The sequence below is a fragment of the Vombatus ursinus genome, unplaced genomic scaffold, assembly GCF_900497805.2.
Source record: "Vombatus ursinus unplaced genomic scaffold, bare-nosed wombat genome assembly UNPS02014809.1, whole genome shotgun sequence".
NCBI lineage: Eukaryota > Metazoa > Chordata > Mammalia > Diprotodontia > Vombatidae > Vombatus > Vombatus ursinus.
In genome coordinates, this window is record NW_020954587.1 from 17,725,836 (window position 1) to 17,741,657 (window position 15,822).

A 15,822-nucleotide genomic window follows, 5' to 3' on the forward strand; every position below is an offset into this window, starting at 1 on the left:
TTTTACACAGCAGCACCATTTATTTCAAAACATTTTCACTTTAGTCTAATAACCTAGTTAAGTGATTTTGAGAAAGTATCTTACCCATGTTATAAGTGGAGAAATTGAGATTTTTAAGAGTACTGATTTAGTCAATGTCACATAGCTTTATTAACTGTCCTAGATTCAAAAGAAAGGTTATATACCATCATTTGGACCAGTACTCTCCATACTTTTTTTTTTAATCTCCCATCACTGTGAGTAAAAAAAATTTTTAATCAGGTACACAGAATATGTATATTTATTTATGTTAATCTTAATGTGTCATCACAGTATGGAGGAGACCAGAAGTTCTCAAAAACTCTGACCATGAGTTCTGGCAGATTATACCATGGTGGTAAAGCCTGGAATATAGCCTGATATTCCAAGAATTAGCCTTCCTAAGTATGGAAAGGCATATTACCCCATAGACTGGCCAATTGGTAATGAAGTTTTTTGGCTGTAGTAATGAATGAAACCAAGACAGACCTCCTCAATTTTTCCATTTGGCAGTGAGTGGTCCCAATGGGACAGGGTAACACACAGTGTTTAGACTGTCAATAAACCCTAATTGAAATTTTATTTTTCTTCTAATTAACAAACATTTACAATTCTTGTAACAAATATGCATTGTCAAACAAAATAAAAACCATAGTTATAGACAAAAGAAAAAAGAAAAGCCAAAGATTTTCAGATTATAAAGAAGTCTCACACCTTTACATCATGAATATGTTTACCAAGAAAAGAAGGGGTAGATGCTGGACATAGAGAACGCCAAATGACAATGCAAAAAATTAAACAGATTTTCTCTTGACAGACATGAAAAGACATTAGCTATGTGGAAATATTATTTGGTCAACTGCAGTCAAACCATCAATTTATCAGATCAGAATAGGTTAAAAAAGCACAAGACTAATAATGAGGAAAAAAATATGGTATACAATTGAAACAACTTTGTATTGAACAATTTAAATAAATAACACTGTGAAATGAACAACAGGTATGATATTGACACCAATTACGATGATTTCATTCAAAAGTTAGACCAATATAAACCAACTGCAACAATAAAGAGACCAAAGGAGCTTAGAAAATGCTTTAAAGAGCCAGAAAGCAAACATGTTTGACTTGAGAGAGCCAAGAACAGATTAGACTATAAAACTATTTGTAAAACTTTACAAAGAAGGATGATATTTGATTATGAGGAGTATCATCTCATAAAGCAAAGACACATAGGAGGGTAAAATCACCTTATAAAGAAAAGCTTGGCAAGACATCCAACTAAGCAAAATAACATGAAGGGCATTTAAAGACAAAAAATGGAAAGTAGACAACAAACAAGAAATTGAAAAACTTTTTTTAAAATCAGTATTACAGGTCTGAAGCCCAAAAAGTCTTCTTAAAAGAGCTCAAGAAGGATTTTAAAAGTCAAATGAGAGAGGTAGAAGAAAAAATGAGAAATGAAATGAGAGGTGTGCAAGAGAGAGTCAATAGCTTGGAAAAGGAAGGACAAAAATTAACTGTAGAAAACAAGTCCCTAAAAAATACAATTGGCCAACTGGAAAAAAGTACATTGAAGAAAACAAGTCCCTAAAAAATACAATTGCCCAAATGGGGAAGGAGGTACAAAATCTAATAGAAGAAAACAATTTGTTAAAAATTAGAATTGGGCAAATGGAAGCTAATGACTCTATGAGAGAACAAGAATCAGTCAAACAAAAACAAAAGAATGAAAAAATAGATGAAAATGTAAAATATCTCATTGGTAAAACAACTGACCTGGAAAATAGATCCAGGAGAGACAATTTAAAAATTATTGGTCTATCTGAAAACCACGACCAAAAAAAGAGCCTGGACAGTATCTTTCCAGAAATCATCAAGGAAAACTGCCCTGAGGTCCTAGAACCAGAGGGTAAAATAGCCATAGAAAGAATCCACTGATCACCTTCTGAAAGAGATCACAAATTGCAAATGCCAAGGAATATGGTAGCCAAATTCCAAAATTACCAGGTCAAAGAGAAAATACTGCAGGCAGTCAGAAAGAAACAATTTAAATATCATGGAACCTCAGTCAGGATTACACAGGACCTTGCAGCTTCTACATTAAAAGACCATAGGACGTGGAATATGATATTCCATAAGGCCAAGGAGCTTGGATTACAACCAAGGATCAACTACCCAGAGAAAATGAGCATGATCTTTCAGGGGAGGAGATGGATATTCAATGAAATAGGAGACTTCCAAACCTTCCTGATGAAAAGACCAGAGCTCAACAGAAAATTTGATCTTCAAATACAAGACTCAAGAAAGACATAAAAAGGTAAACGAGACAGAAAGAAACATGTTATTAATAAGGGCAAACTGTTTACATCCCTACAAGGGAAGATGACACTTGTAACCCTTGAGAAATGCATTGTTATTACACCATGTTAAAGGAGTATATATAAAGGGGGTGGGTATAAGTTGACTTTGATGTAACCATAAAAAAATAATCTAATCAAGTGGGTTAAATGGATCCAAGTAAGTGGATTAATCTGATCTAAGTACTGAGAGAAAAGGAAAGGAGGAGGCAGACAAAGGTAAGTTACTTTACAGGAAAAGGCACAAAAACCTATCACAGTAGAGAAAAAGAAGCGAGGGAGATGAGCATTGTTTGAAACTTACTCTCACCAGATTTGGCTCAAGAAGGGAATAACATAATCAGTTAGGTACTAATATTGATAGACTTAACCCTTCTCAGAAATACAAGGATCTAAGACATCTCCAAAGGTCTCATGATGGAAAATGCTATCCACATCCAAAGAAAAAACTATGGAGTTTGAATGCAGATCGAAGCATACTATTTGCTACTTTTTTTCTTCTGTTGTGTTTTGTTTCCTCTTTCTGGTGGTTCTTCCTATTGGTTCTAATTCTTACTTACAACATCACTAATGTGAAAATATGTTTTAATAGGAATGTATATGTATAGCCTATATCAGATCGTGGGGGGGGGGAGAAAAATTTAAAACTCAAAAGTTTATGGAAGTGATTGTTCATAAATCAAAATAAATTAAAAAAAATAAAGATTTTTAAAAATTTGAAAATAAAATAAAATAAAATCAGTATTTTCTCCATCAAATAGAGTGAAACAATCATACCTAGACCCTAACATCACAGGTCCAGATGTGCTCAAAAGGAAGGTGAAAATTATTCTGAAGAGAACAAAGATGGGAAAGCAGTTGGACTGGACCAAGCATATATAAAGGAAATCTGTGATGGAGGTGAAACAGTTATGGAAATGTTGAGGAATCACTATCCAAGATATTTGAGGGGGAAAATAAAGATGCCAAAGGCACAGAAAAAAATCCTAAAAGTTATTAATGCCATAAAGAGGACCCTGAGAACATTAATAATGAGCAACCTATATATCTACTCTCCTATCTAATCAAAATCATATGAGATTTATCCATGCTCAAAGGCATCCTCTTTGAGGATGAAGGTGAAGTAGGAGAAAAGTAGGCTTTCAACAAGTGATATTCTACAATGAAATACATAATTACCATTTCACAAGTGACTGAAAGATACAGAGAATATAAGATTCCACTGTGCTTGTTTGCTGATTATGAAAAGGCAATTGATTCAGTTGAGAAAAAAATACCATCTTACAGCTATCTTTTCCAAAAGGTGTCTCTCAAAAGGTGTCTCTAATCCATACATTAAAATTATTGAAAACTCCTTGAAAGACAACAAAAATAATTCTATTCAATACTCTTATCATAAGCATCATGCAAAGCTAAAAACAAGGAGATAGATGTATGCTCACCAAAGTTGTTTGCTAGTATCATGGAGGACATCCATCTCAGTGTCCAAACTGAACAGGAATTCCCTGTGGATGATGAAGTGCTCTAGAAATGCTCTTATTTACAAAGTACACTGTGCAAATTCCATGAAGCCCCCAGAACATCACTGAGCCTTCTAAAAGGAATCAACAATTACTCAAAAGAGTCTGGCTTGCCTATCAATACCAGAAAAATCAAGTGCATGAAGACTGTCTACTGCCCAGAATGTAGCATGTATTTGGACGAACAATATATGTACACATGTACATGCACATGTATACATACACATATAACTACATACATACATAGGGAGTCTCAAAAGCCTTAGAGCAGTTTTGAAGTATTAAAGCTTAAAATTGTCCTCAGACTTTTAGAACATGGTAGATATGTATGTACATGTATGTAACTATATGTGTGTATGCATATGGAAGATAGTACAGGTGGACAACAAATTGTGTAGAGAGTTGAGCAAAAGAATGAGCTGTCTGAATTACCATGAGAAAACAGAAAAACTGTCTTAATGAACTGGAACTTCCACAAAGCAAAGGCCCATGTTTTTATCTCAACTTTCTAACAGAGTTGCTACATGACAACAGAACTCTGAATGTAACATTCTCTGAATAATTAAAAATGAATTATCAAGCTGAAGGCAATGGAAAGAAGAATGACAGATAAGAACAGGCTGCAATATAAAACACAGACATATCTGGAAGGTATTTAACACTACTCTCCCTTCCAGGGAACATTCTACTGACATGAAAGACCCAATCATTTATCTTCTCAAATAGATTAATAATTAATAATAATAGCTAGAATTTATATAAATCCTACTCTGCACTTCACAAATATCTCATTTGATCTTCATAGCAGCTCTAGGAGGTAAATACTATGATTACACATTTCAGTTTCCAACAAACTGCTCCTATTTTAAGTTATAATAAAATAATGGAAAGAGAAAAGGAGGAGAAATCAGAAAACCTGGGTTCAAGTCCAGATTCTGCTATGTTGTGGCCTCAGGAAAATCACTTTGTTCCTCTGGCCTTCAGTTTCCTCATGTATAAAATGAAGGGATTGGATTAAATGACCTCTGAGATCTCTTCTACCTCTAAATCTGCAATTCATAAGAAGATTCAGGATCTGAATGGTCATCTAAGTCAAATCTTTTGGCAAGGCTACATCTCAACAACTCCAAGTAGGGTTACTTTCTTATCAAAGATTTTCAATTTAATTCAATTAACATTTATCAAGCACCTACTATGTGCCAGACACTGCGCTAAACACTGGGGATACAAAAAGAGACAAAAGATAGTCTCTGCCCTCAAGAAGTTTACAATCTAATAGGGAAGACAACATGCAAATAAATATAGATGAAACAAGCTATACACGGGATAAATAGGAAATAATTAACAGAAGGAAGGCAGTGTTCTCAAAGTAAACCATCTTTATCATCCACAAAAATCAATAATTTTTCTTTTTGTCTATAGTTATTCCTTCAATTCCTTTTCATTTTATTGCTAGAGCCAGTTATTTCTAATACTATATCAAATAGCAGTGTTGATAAGTGATAATCCTTGCTTTACTCGATCTAATTGAAAAGGCCAATATTTTAACCCTGTCATATATAATACTGGCTCTTAGTTTCAGAAAGATACTACTTATCATATTAAGGCAATGTCCATTTATTCCTATGTTTTTCTCATGTTTTTAACAGAAATAGGCTTTGTTATTTGTCAAAAAAATTTTTCACATCTATTGATAAGATTATGTGATTTTTGGTTTTTCTTGCTATTAATGAAATGAGACTCATGAATGGAACCAGGCAATAGAAACACATAAACTTTGTCTTTAAGAAACAGGTTAATTAGAAGAGATATTGGAGTATCATTGTATGCTGATACATAAGTTGTTTGGAAATTCACAAACCTGAAGGATGAAGTATGGTGAACCACACTGCAAGTCTGTAACCACAAACAAATCAACTCCGTTCCTAGTAGGAGTGTTTTTCTTTATTTAGGGTAGGAGATAAGGAAAGAGCTTTTTTCATAGATGGAAGAGGGAAGCCAGCAACAGAGTTGCCCAAAACAAGATGAAAAAGAAAAGAGGGTCATTAAAGCATTTTTTAAAATGCACAACAGAGCACAGAATAAAATTCAGATAGAAACATAGACCAGCAAGGCAATATTCAAAAGAACATGTTAAATTGATGTATATATGCATATCGACAGAGAAGTAAATATGTGTGTTTATGTGTATATATACACACATACATATATACATACACACATACATATATACATACACACATATATTTTAAACAAGATGGATGTACTAAAGATTCATAATTTCATGTAAAATCTTCTTTTTTCTGTACTATTTTTTTAGTGTTCATTAAATTGAGAATTAAAAAATAAGTAATTTGAACTAAACTGAACAATACACCCAAAAAAGAAAAGGTCCCATAAGGCAGCTTTTTGTTCTACCAAAACAAATACTTTTCATAATCAACAAATAACAAGAACAGAGGTTTCTCATGTTCTCTATAACTTTAAATTAGCTGTGAAACAATAAAGATAAGATCCCTCGTAGAACATAATTTGAAAAGAGTTCCTGACGAATGCGCTCACTGAAGATGTTTTTGATTTATATAAAGATGATTAATAAAGATCTCATTATTGATGTTCTCTCAGTGTTTTGTTAGAGGCATTATTAAGGTTTGAGGGTTTTTTCCCCCCTCAAATGAGTATTCATCACTGAACACCCTCACAGCTTCATCGTGATCTTGATATATTCTTGGTCCAATTCAGCTGCTTTTCCCATCTTTATACTCATTAGTGCCATTTCTACCATCCATTCAAGCACATGTGGAGGTATAATATTAGAGTTCAGGTGTGATGATTCCACTATTTGGAAGAAACAGGTAATAATACTGACTTTTAAAAATCTTTTTCATTTTGTTTGTTGTCCTCTTTCCACTTTCATCCTTAAATGCCCTTCAGATTACTTTGCTTAGTTGGATGTCTTGCCAAGGTTTTCTTTAAACTGATTTTACCCTCCACTGCTTTTTTCTTCTTTATAAGATGATATTGCTCATAATCACACATCATTCCTCTTCATAAGATTTTACAAATGAGTTTATGTTCTAAACTCCTGCCTTTGGCATCCCTGTCTCTCTCTCTTTCTGGCAAAGAAGTCAGAGGTTTGCCAAGTGCTTTCTGTGCACTTTTGGTCTTTCCTTGTTGTGGCAACTAATATACATTATTGTAAATGATAGTTTACAATAAAAATAATTTATAAGATTAACTAAAAATGTATATTATTGGTTAATGTTCTAAATAAAATAACTATAGTCATCGTCAATACATTTCTGTTCTACTATCCATTTTTGATTGACAATTGTTTAGTTTAAGGGTTAAGTTATTTCAGCTGAACACCATATATCTTTTTTCATTATTATACTTTTTTTAACTAATTCTCATCTTAGCTTTTATGAGTTAATGGCCTCATTATCCAAGGCAGTTAATTCAAAGATAACCCCCATATTAATAACAAGTCTCTTCTTGTCTGTTATAATCTAATCTATCCCATTTTTTATGATGTTACTTAGTGTTTGTATGTTTAGTGCTTACCAATTCTTTTCTCAAAGAAAGAGCTCATGATACATAAAGGCATGAGGCTCCTTGTGTAATATACAAGTCTTCGGCCACTCTAACTTCCTTACATAACCAGGCTTTCCCGTAGATTTCTCTCCATCCTTTTTCCACCTTTACATCGAAGTTACCAAGTATCAGAATGTGTGATGATTTAATTTGGAGAGTCTTAACAAGTTCTCTGTAAAATTTCTCCACCACTTCATTCTATCAACTAATACTGGTGCAAATAATTTTCACAGCATTTAAAAATATATTTGTCATAGGTACTTCAATATATATAATAATCAAGTATCTCATACCTGCTCATCCTATGAGACTCTTACCCACATCCTCCCATGAGTCTGTCATGGACAGACATACAACAAGCTTGTTTTTTTCCTGACAGGACCAGAACACCAGTGAACACTGTTCTATAATGCTTTTTTTTTAATAGAAATAAGAGCAATATCACAAACTTCTTGTCAAAAATATTCTCCCCTAGTTAGTCTCACTTAAAAATAGTCCAAAAAGACTGCTGTTGCCTAGCACCACCGCTTTTACTACTTGACACAGCATCTCAAGATGATCTGACCAATTCTGGCCTATAAATCTATCCTGCTCAAGGTTATGACATACCTGAGAAAAGCACAGTGTACAAAATGAAACCCAAGACAAGGAACACACTCTTCATCAAAACAGCAGTTTTGATAATATGGTCTTACAAAGCAACACAAATACACATTCTTCTTATAATTCTCCATCCCACTTCTAACTGTCCATTTCTTAGGAAAGAGCCAGGTTCAGAGTCAGGAAGACCATGTTTGAAGTTTTGCCTCTGAAATATACTGGCTATGTGACTCTGGGAAAGTAATTTAACCTCACAGTACACCCAGGCAATTCTCTGAGGTTGTAAGTTTTCAAACAAGTGCCAAAGTGCATTGGTGGAGGGTGTTTCCCCTTCAGGAATTCCCTATACCAATGAAATCACAAATATAGTTAAAAAATCTAAACAAACAAAAAACAATCATTGTCAGACACAGTCAATGGGTTTTGCTGAACTGCTTTTTTCTTCTTCAATCTTTGTTACAAGGAATGGCTCACTGGGTAAGGGAAAGGGGAAGGACATATTTGAAAATGAATGTAACGTATAAGAGTAGAGTCTGATAAAAATAAACAATTTAAAAGTATACAGACAATAGATATGAACAAAACTTGCAATTTTTTTCTCCATGTCCTTCACAAATGGGTCACTAAACCAAAAGCAGGCAGGAAAAATGGACATTAGAAAAGTCACTGGCAGACAAACAACTGAAGAGATGTTGAAAAACTGAAATTTTTAATAACCTATTCACACCCTGATAGTCTACCTTCCAAGGACACATCAAGGATAAATTTTCTGAGAAAGTTTTTCAGAGTATGTCTTATCAATTCAAGATTTTGTAGTTTTTAACAGAACCATCTATGTGTGGATGTGTACACATACACACACACACAGAGTTCTTGTCTCTTGTACCTACTTTCTTTACACATAAGCAGGATAAAAAAATACATATGAAGTGAAAAGGGGAAGAGAAGTATTGAATGCTGAATAAAGGATCACAAAATGTTGAATGAAGGAATCACAAAAAAAGACAAAATGAAATCAAGGGCTCAAAAGAAAAGTGGCCATCTGAAAGACTTACACGGACAACAATATCCTATTGAAAAGGAATAGAGAATTCTAAAAATGAAGGCAGTGATTGCACCACTCAAAGAAGGACAGAAGAAATAAGGGGAAATGAAAAAGGGTATTTATTTTGACAAATACTTTGAACATTCAATAAGCTTTCTGTTTTTATTTTTTCTTTAAAAGAACACACTACCAGTGATAAAGCCTTTTATTAAGCCAATAATCTCTCCTTCTTCACCTAATTTATTGGTTAAAGAAATCCAAATTGTCATAGAATGAGTATTTTTAAAGCAAGGTCCACCATTACTGAAATGATCTTGAAGATTCTGAGCACCCTTGCAGTCCCAAATTATTCTGGGATTATGAGGATGCCAGCCTGAGTGACAATTAGACTGACAATTTAGCTACAGGGTAAATGTCCAAGTATCTTTCATTTACTACTTCTTACATACCCTTGGTGGGTGGGGCTAAAGGCCTTTTATTTTGCAATCTCAAGGGCAGGGCCATGCCCTGGATCATTCTCTGTGGCTCTTTCCAATCTACTCAGGGCTGTACTTTTCTAATACCTAAACATTGATGTTACTGTATACATTTTGTATATTGTACACACTGGGGTTACTGTATATAAAAGTACTGCAGACATTTTGTTCAGAGATCTCTGCTAACACCCTGTTCCCCACCCCCACCCCACCTCACATTATCTACCCTATGCCTCTCTTTTCAAGGAGACAACCTACTACAACTCATTGTGAATGTGAGATGGTTAGAAAGGCGCTTCGGAGAGTTAAGATACTGAGACATGGGAAATTCACCCATTCACCAATCTCCTGGGGCAGCAAGAACTTCTAAGGTCAGCATACATTAAAAAAGCGCAGCTTTTTTGTGTTACTGTTAGAATTTTTTAAAATCAAGCCTAATGCACTAGATATTAAAAAAAAAAAACATCTCCCACAGTCATTATACAGAATTTGCTTTGCCATGATATAAGGTAAATTTGTAAAATGAAATTGGCTGAAAATACCTATAATTCACATACAATCATCAGAAAATCTCACCTAAATCTTTGAAAGAATTTTCTAAAACATGACAGTAAGTGTGGCATAACGTAATGATACCCAATACCGAATTTTTGATAAACATGAATAAAGAATATCTTTGTAAAGCTAAAAAAATTTTCTATGGCAGAGACAAATACACAATGACAACTTCCTCCTTGAAGTACAGGGAGTCAGTTCTTCAAAATATTTTTTAAAAATTAATTCAAAAAGAAAACAAAGAGGCATATTAAACTAAAGAAAGCCAATTGTGATGATTAGACATAATCAAGATGCAAGAGGCTAGCTCAAAACCCAGCTTTTTACTAGAAAAATGAAATGTATTTGGGACTGATGGGGAATAGACAAATTCTTAAGGGTCTAATTATGATGTAAATCATTGTTCAGTAACTTTTCCTAACTCTATTGTATCATACAAAGAAATAATTATATTTTCAGTTCTCTCCATTCTCATCATCACTAACCTATGAATAATTTTTATTTCTCATTATTTAAAGATTATTGTTCCAGTTAAGCAAGTCTATTCATTTTACAAAACTACCACAAGGCCAAATTTAATAATGTTTTAATGTTAAATGAATGGTAAAAGTACTTTTACTTTGGGGGCTTTTATATGGGTAATGGGTGGCAATAAGGTCTAGACATGTATATGCATCATAACATGCAACATATGCATCCTACTGACCCAACAGGTCTCAGAAGAAATAACCTGATGTTCTTACAAATCTGCTATGTTTCTCACAAATGTGTTTATAATTTAGCTAAAAATGAGCTTTAAAAAAGACTCATGAGGGCCCATTTTATTGCTAAAATGTCAATTGTGAAATGAAGAAAAAGTGAAAACCAAGACTCTTTCTGACCACCTGATGCTTGTAGTATATAATAAAGAAGAAAAAGAAGCAGCAGCCACAGTCAATAAACTATGCAACATCCAAAATCTCAAAACTAAATGCACAAAGATGTGTGCTGGATGCTTTCTTTGCCTTCAGTCAAGTTTATTCTCCAAATGTATAGGTTGACTTTCTTCTGCAAGCATTTCCAATTATTGCCCTGCATGCAAACTTCCATTTTTGCAAAAGTAGAATTAAGCAATCAAAGCCTAAGAAAAACTGCCACCCACACAACTGATTTTTTTTAAACAAGGAGCTTGGATAATAGCTATAGAAAATAAAACCTTAATAGACAAGAATGTGAGTCAAACAACCTTCCACGATTTAAATATTCTTTAGGAATCTGAGCACTCCAAATGAGCTCTAAATCCAAACTCCAATCATGACAGCTCTAAGACAAGGTCTTTCTAATTTCTCCTTGCAATTTTTTCCCAGGCATGTAACATAGCACAGTTTGAGTTGAAGCTGTTCACAGGGTTCATTTTCAACAACAACAACCTGTAATTACTGAAATGAAGGTAGACGGCTGGGTAAAGGAGACAATATTTAAGATGTAACGTGAACCTATATACATTCTCCCTACGAAGAAGGGACTTAAAATACTATGGAGGCTGTATTCAAGACTATGCCTCACTCAGGGCGGAACAAAAAAGAGGTGAAAAGACTTTAAAATCCAAATCCTACTATATACCTTATAAATCCATAAATAAATGGTATTAGACTTAAAAAGGAACAAATAAAAATTCTTTGAGTTAAGCTTATGGTGGTTACTGCATGCTTGCAATTGCAGACTACGGTTCTTCTCCCTGGCAAGTTCACTTTTATCTAAATTCCCACAGTACCCTGTTGCTATCCCTTGTAACCAAAAGCCAAAAACACTGGATTAGAAATCATTCCATAGAAAGAATAAAAGAAGCTTACCACAGATCAGCCAGAAATACATTTTCCCGACTCTCTCATTTCACATGCTCTCTTACATTCAGTAACACAAATGAGGAAGCTCAAGCCTTTCCCTTAGCTTCTGGCAGAGGGAGTGGGTGTAACTCATTAAGTTTCACGCAATGATGAATGTGGTCATTTGGGTGTGTTGGAAAGACTGTTTCTCTTCTCCACCTACTACCACCTCCCACCTCCCTCTTCCCGCCTCCTCTACTTTTTCCCCTTAGACATTCTCACCTAGGAGAACTCAGACTTCCTGTCACTTAGTTTCTTAGCCCCCAATTCCTCTTATCTACCGTGAGACTCCTACCAGGGTCTTATTTACACATTTTAGATGAACTATACTTTCCCATATATTGTTGACAGTTACCAAAATCACAGGCATAAGCCAAATTTTGAGAGAGCCACAAAACAAGAAAGCTATAATATGGTTTTACAGAATAAAAAGTTCTAAATTCCTTAGGTGAAGGTAAGTAATTTAGTCAATCGATATAACATTCTGTTGATATTAAGGCTGTTAAAAATGAGATGATTAAAAACAAAGATCACATATTTATTTGAGTCTTTGCATTATAATGCATACAGAATTAAAGGAAAGAAACTAAACTAGATTTACTGCTTAAGGAGTTAACAAAAGCTCTCACAAAAGTATTCCCAATAGAAAGGAAGGGAAAAAAGCATTTTTATATGCAAATACAAAGAGACAAAAATCCAAGGAAGGAAACAAGCATTTATTATTCCCCATCTATCTATTCTCAATGGAAAGGAAGAAAACAAATATATACTAGTATATACAAGTGCTTACTATGTGCCAGGTTCTGTGCTAAGTGCTTTACAAATATTGTATTTGATCCTTACAACAATCCTGTGAGGTAGGTGCTATTATTTTAATCCCCATTTTAGAGATGAGGAAACTAAGACAGAAGAGGTTAAGTGACTTACCCAGGGCCACACAGCTTCAAAGTATCTGAGGCCATATTTGAACTCCAGTCTTCCTGACTCCATAGCCCAGTACTCTTATGTAATGAGCCATCTAGCTACCTCTATGTCCAGTTATCCTGATTCCACAAGCATGGATAGTGAATGAAAACCTCAAAATGACTAACTCATTTCTCAATGCCTCAATATGGGGCAAATTTGACATAAAGACCAATCAACAGCATCAGAAACTTACACCTAAGTAAAAAATAAATAAATAAGGTGCTGCATCAGAAACCCTTCACAGATAAATCTGATAGACTAATAGAGAATTAACACCTAATACTTCCTCTAAAGATCTCTGATGCTGCATTGTGGAGCAGACCCTGAGTTTTCAAAGGCTATGGCAGAAGAGTACAAGTTCTAGCAAATCCTACTAAACAGAAAGGGGGAGAGTGAGCTTGGCAACAGAGGGAGCACAGCTAAATTAGGAGAGATTCATCACCAGATGAGGAAAGGAATGATGAATTTTTTGGCCTCAACCACACACACACTTTCTCTTAAGTCATAGAGACATTATCTACATCTAAGGAGTACTTACTACAACAAAATCAAGGCATCTTTGAAGCATTAAAGTGTCACAGCTGACAAGCCAGCAGTTATGCAATACTCACAAAACTAGTATATACTAGTACATACCTTCTATTGAAAGTACTTTCCTTAAAGAGCCACCAAAAAAGATAAGCTAATGCTCCATGATAGGCAGCTAGGTGGTGCAGTGGATAGAACACCCCAGGGCCTGGAGACAGGAAGACCTGAATGCAAATCCAGCCTCAGACACTTATTGTGTGACCTTGGGTAAGTTACTTAATCCTGTTTGCCTCAGTGTATTCATCTGCAAAATGAGCTGGAAATGGAAATGGCAAACCACTTTAGGATCTTTGCCAAGAAAATCCCAAATGGGGTCCTGAAGAATGAGACGTAACTGCAACAACTGAACATTACAGGAATTCAAGTCATTAAGTACTAACATGACCTATCTTCCTGAGAACAATTTCCATCTCTGCATCTGGCATTTCAGCTCCTACCTAGAAGGCTCTGGGCTCCTGACTGGGGAGTGTTCATATCTAGTCCAACTCAAACTTACTAAGCATCTCTCAGGCCATCTTTATGCCATGTTGTCCCTCTCCCAAACTCCTCCCCATCCTCCTCAATTTCCATCTCCAACCCTGGGAACATTAATCAAATCAAGACTACCACTACTTGATAGATGTGTCAATCAATTACCCTATGACTCCATTTACCACCTTTGGCCAAAAACACACCTCCCTGACTGCTGCTCCATTCTTTGAACTCCCAGTCCTTAGCACAATGCCTGACATATAGTAATGTGCCATCAGCCTAAATGCTTTTCATTTTGAATATAAATTCATTCATTCATTGACATTAAGTTGACTCTTCCTTCTCATTCATGTCTCATACCAATCAATTGCCATATACTAACTACAGCAGTTCTACAACATCTCTTAAAACCAAACCCTCCTGCCTAAACTAAAGCTATCGCCTCTTAATTGGTCTGTTTATAATCTTTTTCCTCTGAATTTCATTCTCATAACAGCTGCCAAATTGATATTCCTAAAATGCAGGATTAAATATATCACTCTCCTGTTCATGAGGCTGATATGATTCTTTACTGCCCAAAGACTAAGGTCTAGCCCCCCAATTCTGTGACATAGTCACAGAAGGCCCAGAATGTAATCACAAGGTGGTAAAGAAGTGTTAAACTATAAAGATGTGTCTTTATCTTGATGCCTTTGTAAGATGCAAATATTCCTCTTAATCAAGAAGAGAATAATATAATCGGCTGGGCAAACAAATTAACCATTCTGAGTGGTTTAAATAAGATCTAGACAATTTCCAGTTGTTCCAGGACAGGAAATTTTCTCTCTTCTCCCACCCCTAGCCCACCTCCCCCCACATCTTTCATGTAGCTTTGAAGAGAAGATACTGGACCAGTATGTGACATTGTATCCAGTGGTAAACAGTGCTAAACACACTAGACAGATGCAAACACAAAGAGATAAAAATCCAAGGAAGAAAGCAGCGGCAATCCACATGTCCCCCGGCAGCAGAGAAGAGAGTTGGACTATGGAGACAAGCAGATCCTGGGAACTTAGCCAAGTGGACACTATACCCCAAAGGAGTTATATGAGGATGCTACAAAGAGCATTTCTACATGTCCAAAATGCTTTCCTCCTCTCAGAAGCCTTCACTCTTTTTAGAGATCAACTCCCATGCCATGAGGCCTTTTTGTATCCCCTCCTTCAACTGTTAGTCTTGCCTCTCCCATCCCCTAAAATTACTTTATATATATTTTGGATTTATTTTGTATCTATTTATCTGTGTGAATGGAGTATCCCTTTAGGAAAACATGAATTCCTAAAGTGTATATCATTTTTTAATTTTTAACATTGTATCTCCAGCGCCTAGAACAGTTCTTTGTACAAAGTAGGCATTTAATAAATAATTATTGAGTTAAATTAAGTCATCGGAGTATAGTAGGGGGTTGGATTGGAGAGCTTCCCACAGAGCTGGGCATGCATGCTTTGGCAACATGGGGAGGAACACGTTGTTCTAGACTAGAGAGGGAAGGAGCCATACCAAAGAGGATTGTTGACTGAGCTACCCACTCTGTGAGCCAAGGAGTGAGGAGAAACAGCTTCTAGCCTTTTTTTTTTTGAAAGCATCCCCTTTGCTAGCACACAACTAATGCCAACTTTCCCTTGGATTTTCCAAAATAAGAGATTTTCTCCCCTCCCCTCCTCAGTAGGACCTAAAGCAGCTACGTCTGCATGGAAGCAAGAATGAGTCTGCCTAGGTGAGCCA

At 35.3% G+C, this 15,822-nt stretch overlaps 1 protein-coding gene across 7 annotated transcripts in view; it reads right to left on the reverse strand.

The window, feature by feature from the left end:
* Positions 1-15,822, reverse strand: part of TIAM1 (T cell lymphoma invasion and metastasis 1) — a 251,069-nt gene that overhangs the window by 179,566 nt on the left and 55,681 nt on the right. For 5 of the 7 annotated variants that reach the window (XM_027875525.1, XM_027875531.1, XM_027875532.1 and 2 more), the window contains exon 1: positions 12,001-12,090. The exons of 1 other annotated variant lie outside the window; for it this stretch is intronic. The gene's annotated coding sequence lies outside the window, so the exon portion shown is untranslated. Of the gene's footprint in view, positions 1-12,000; positions 12,091-15,822 lie in introns of those variants that run through there. One more of the 7 variants, XM_027875527.1, reaches the window with a different exon arrangement.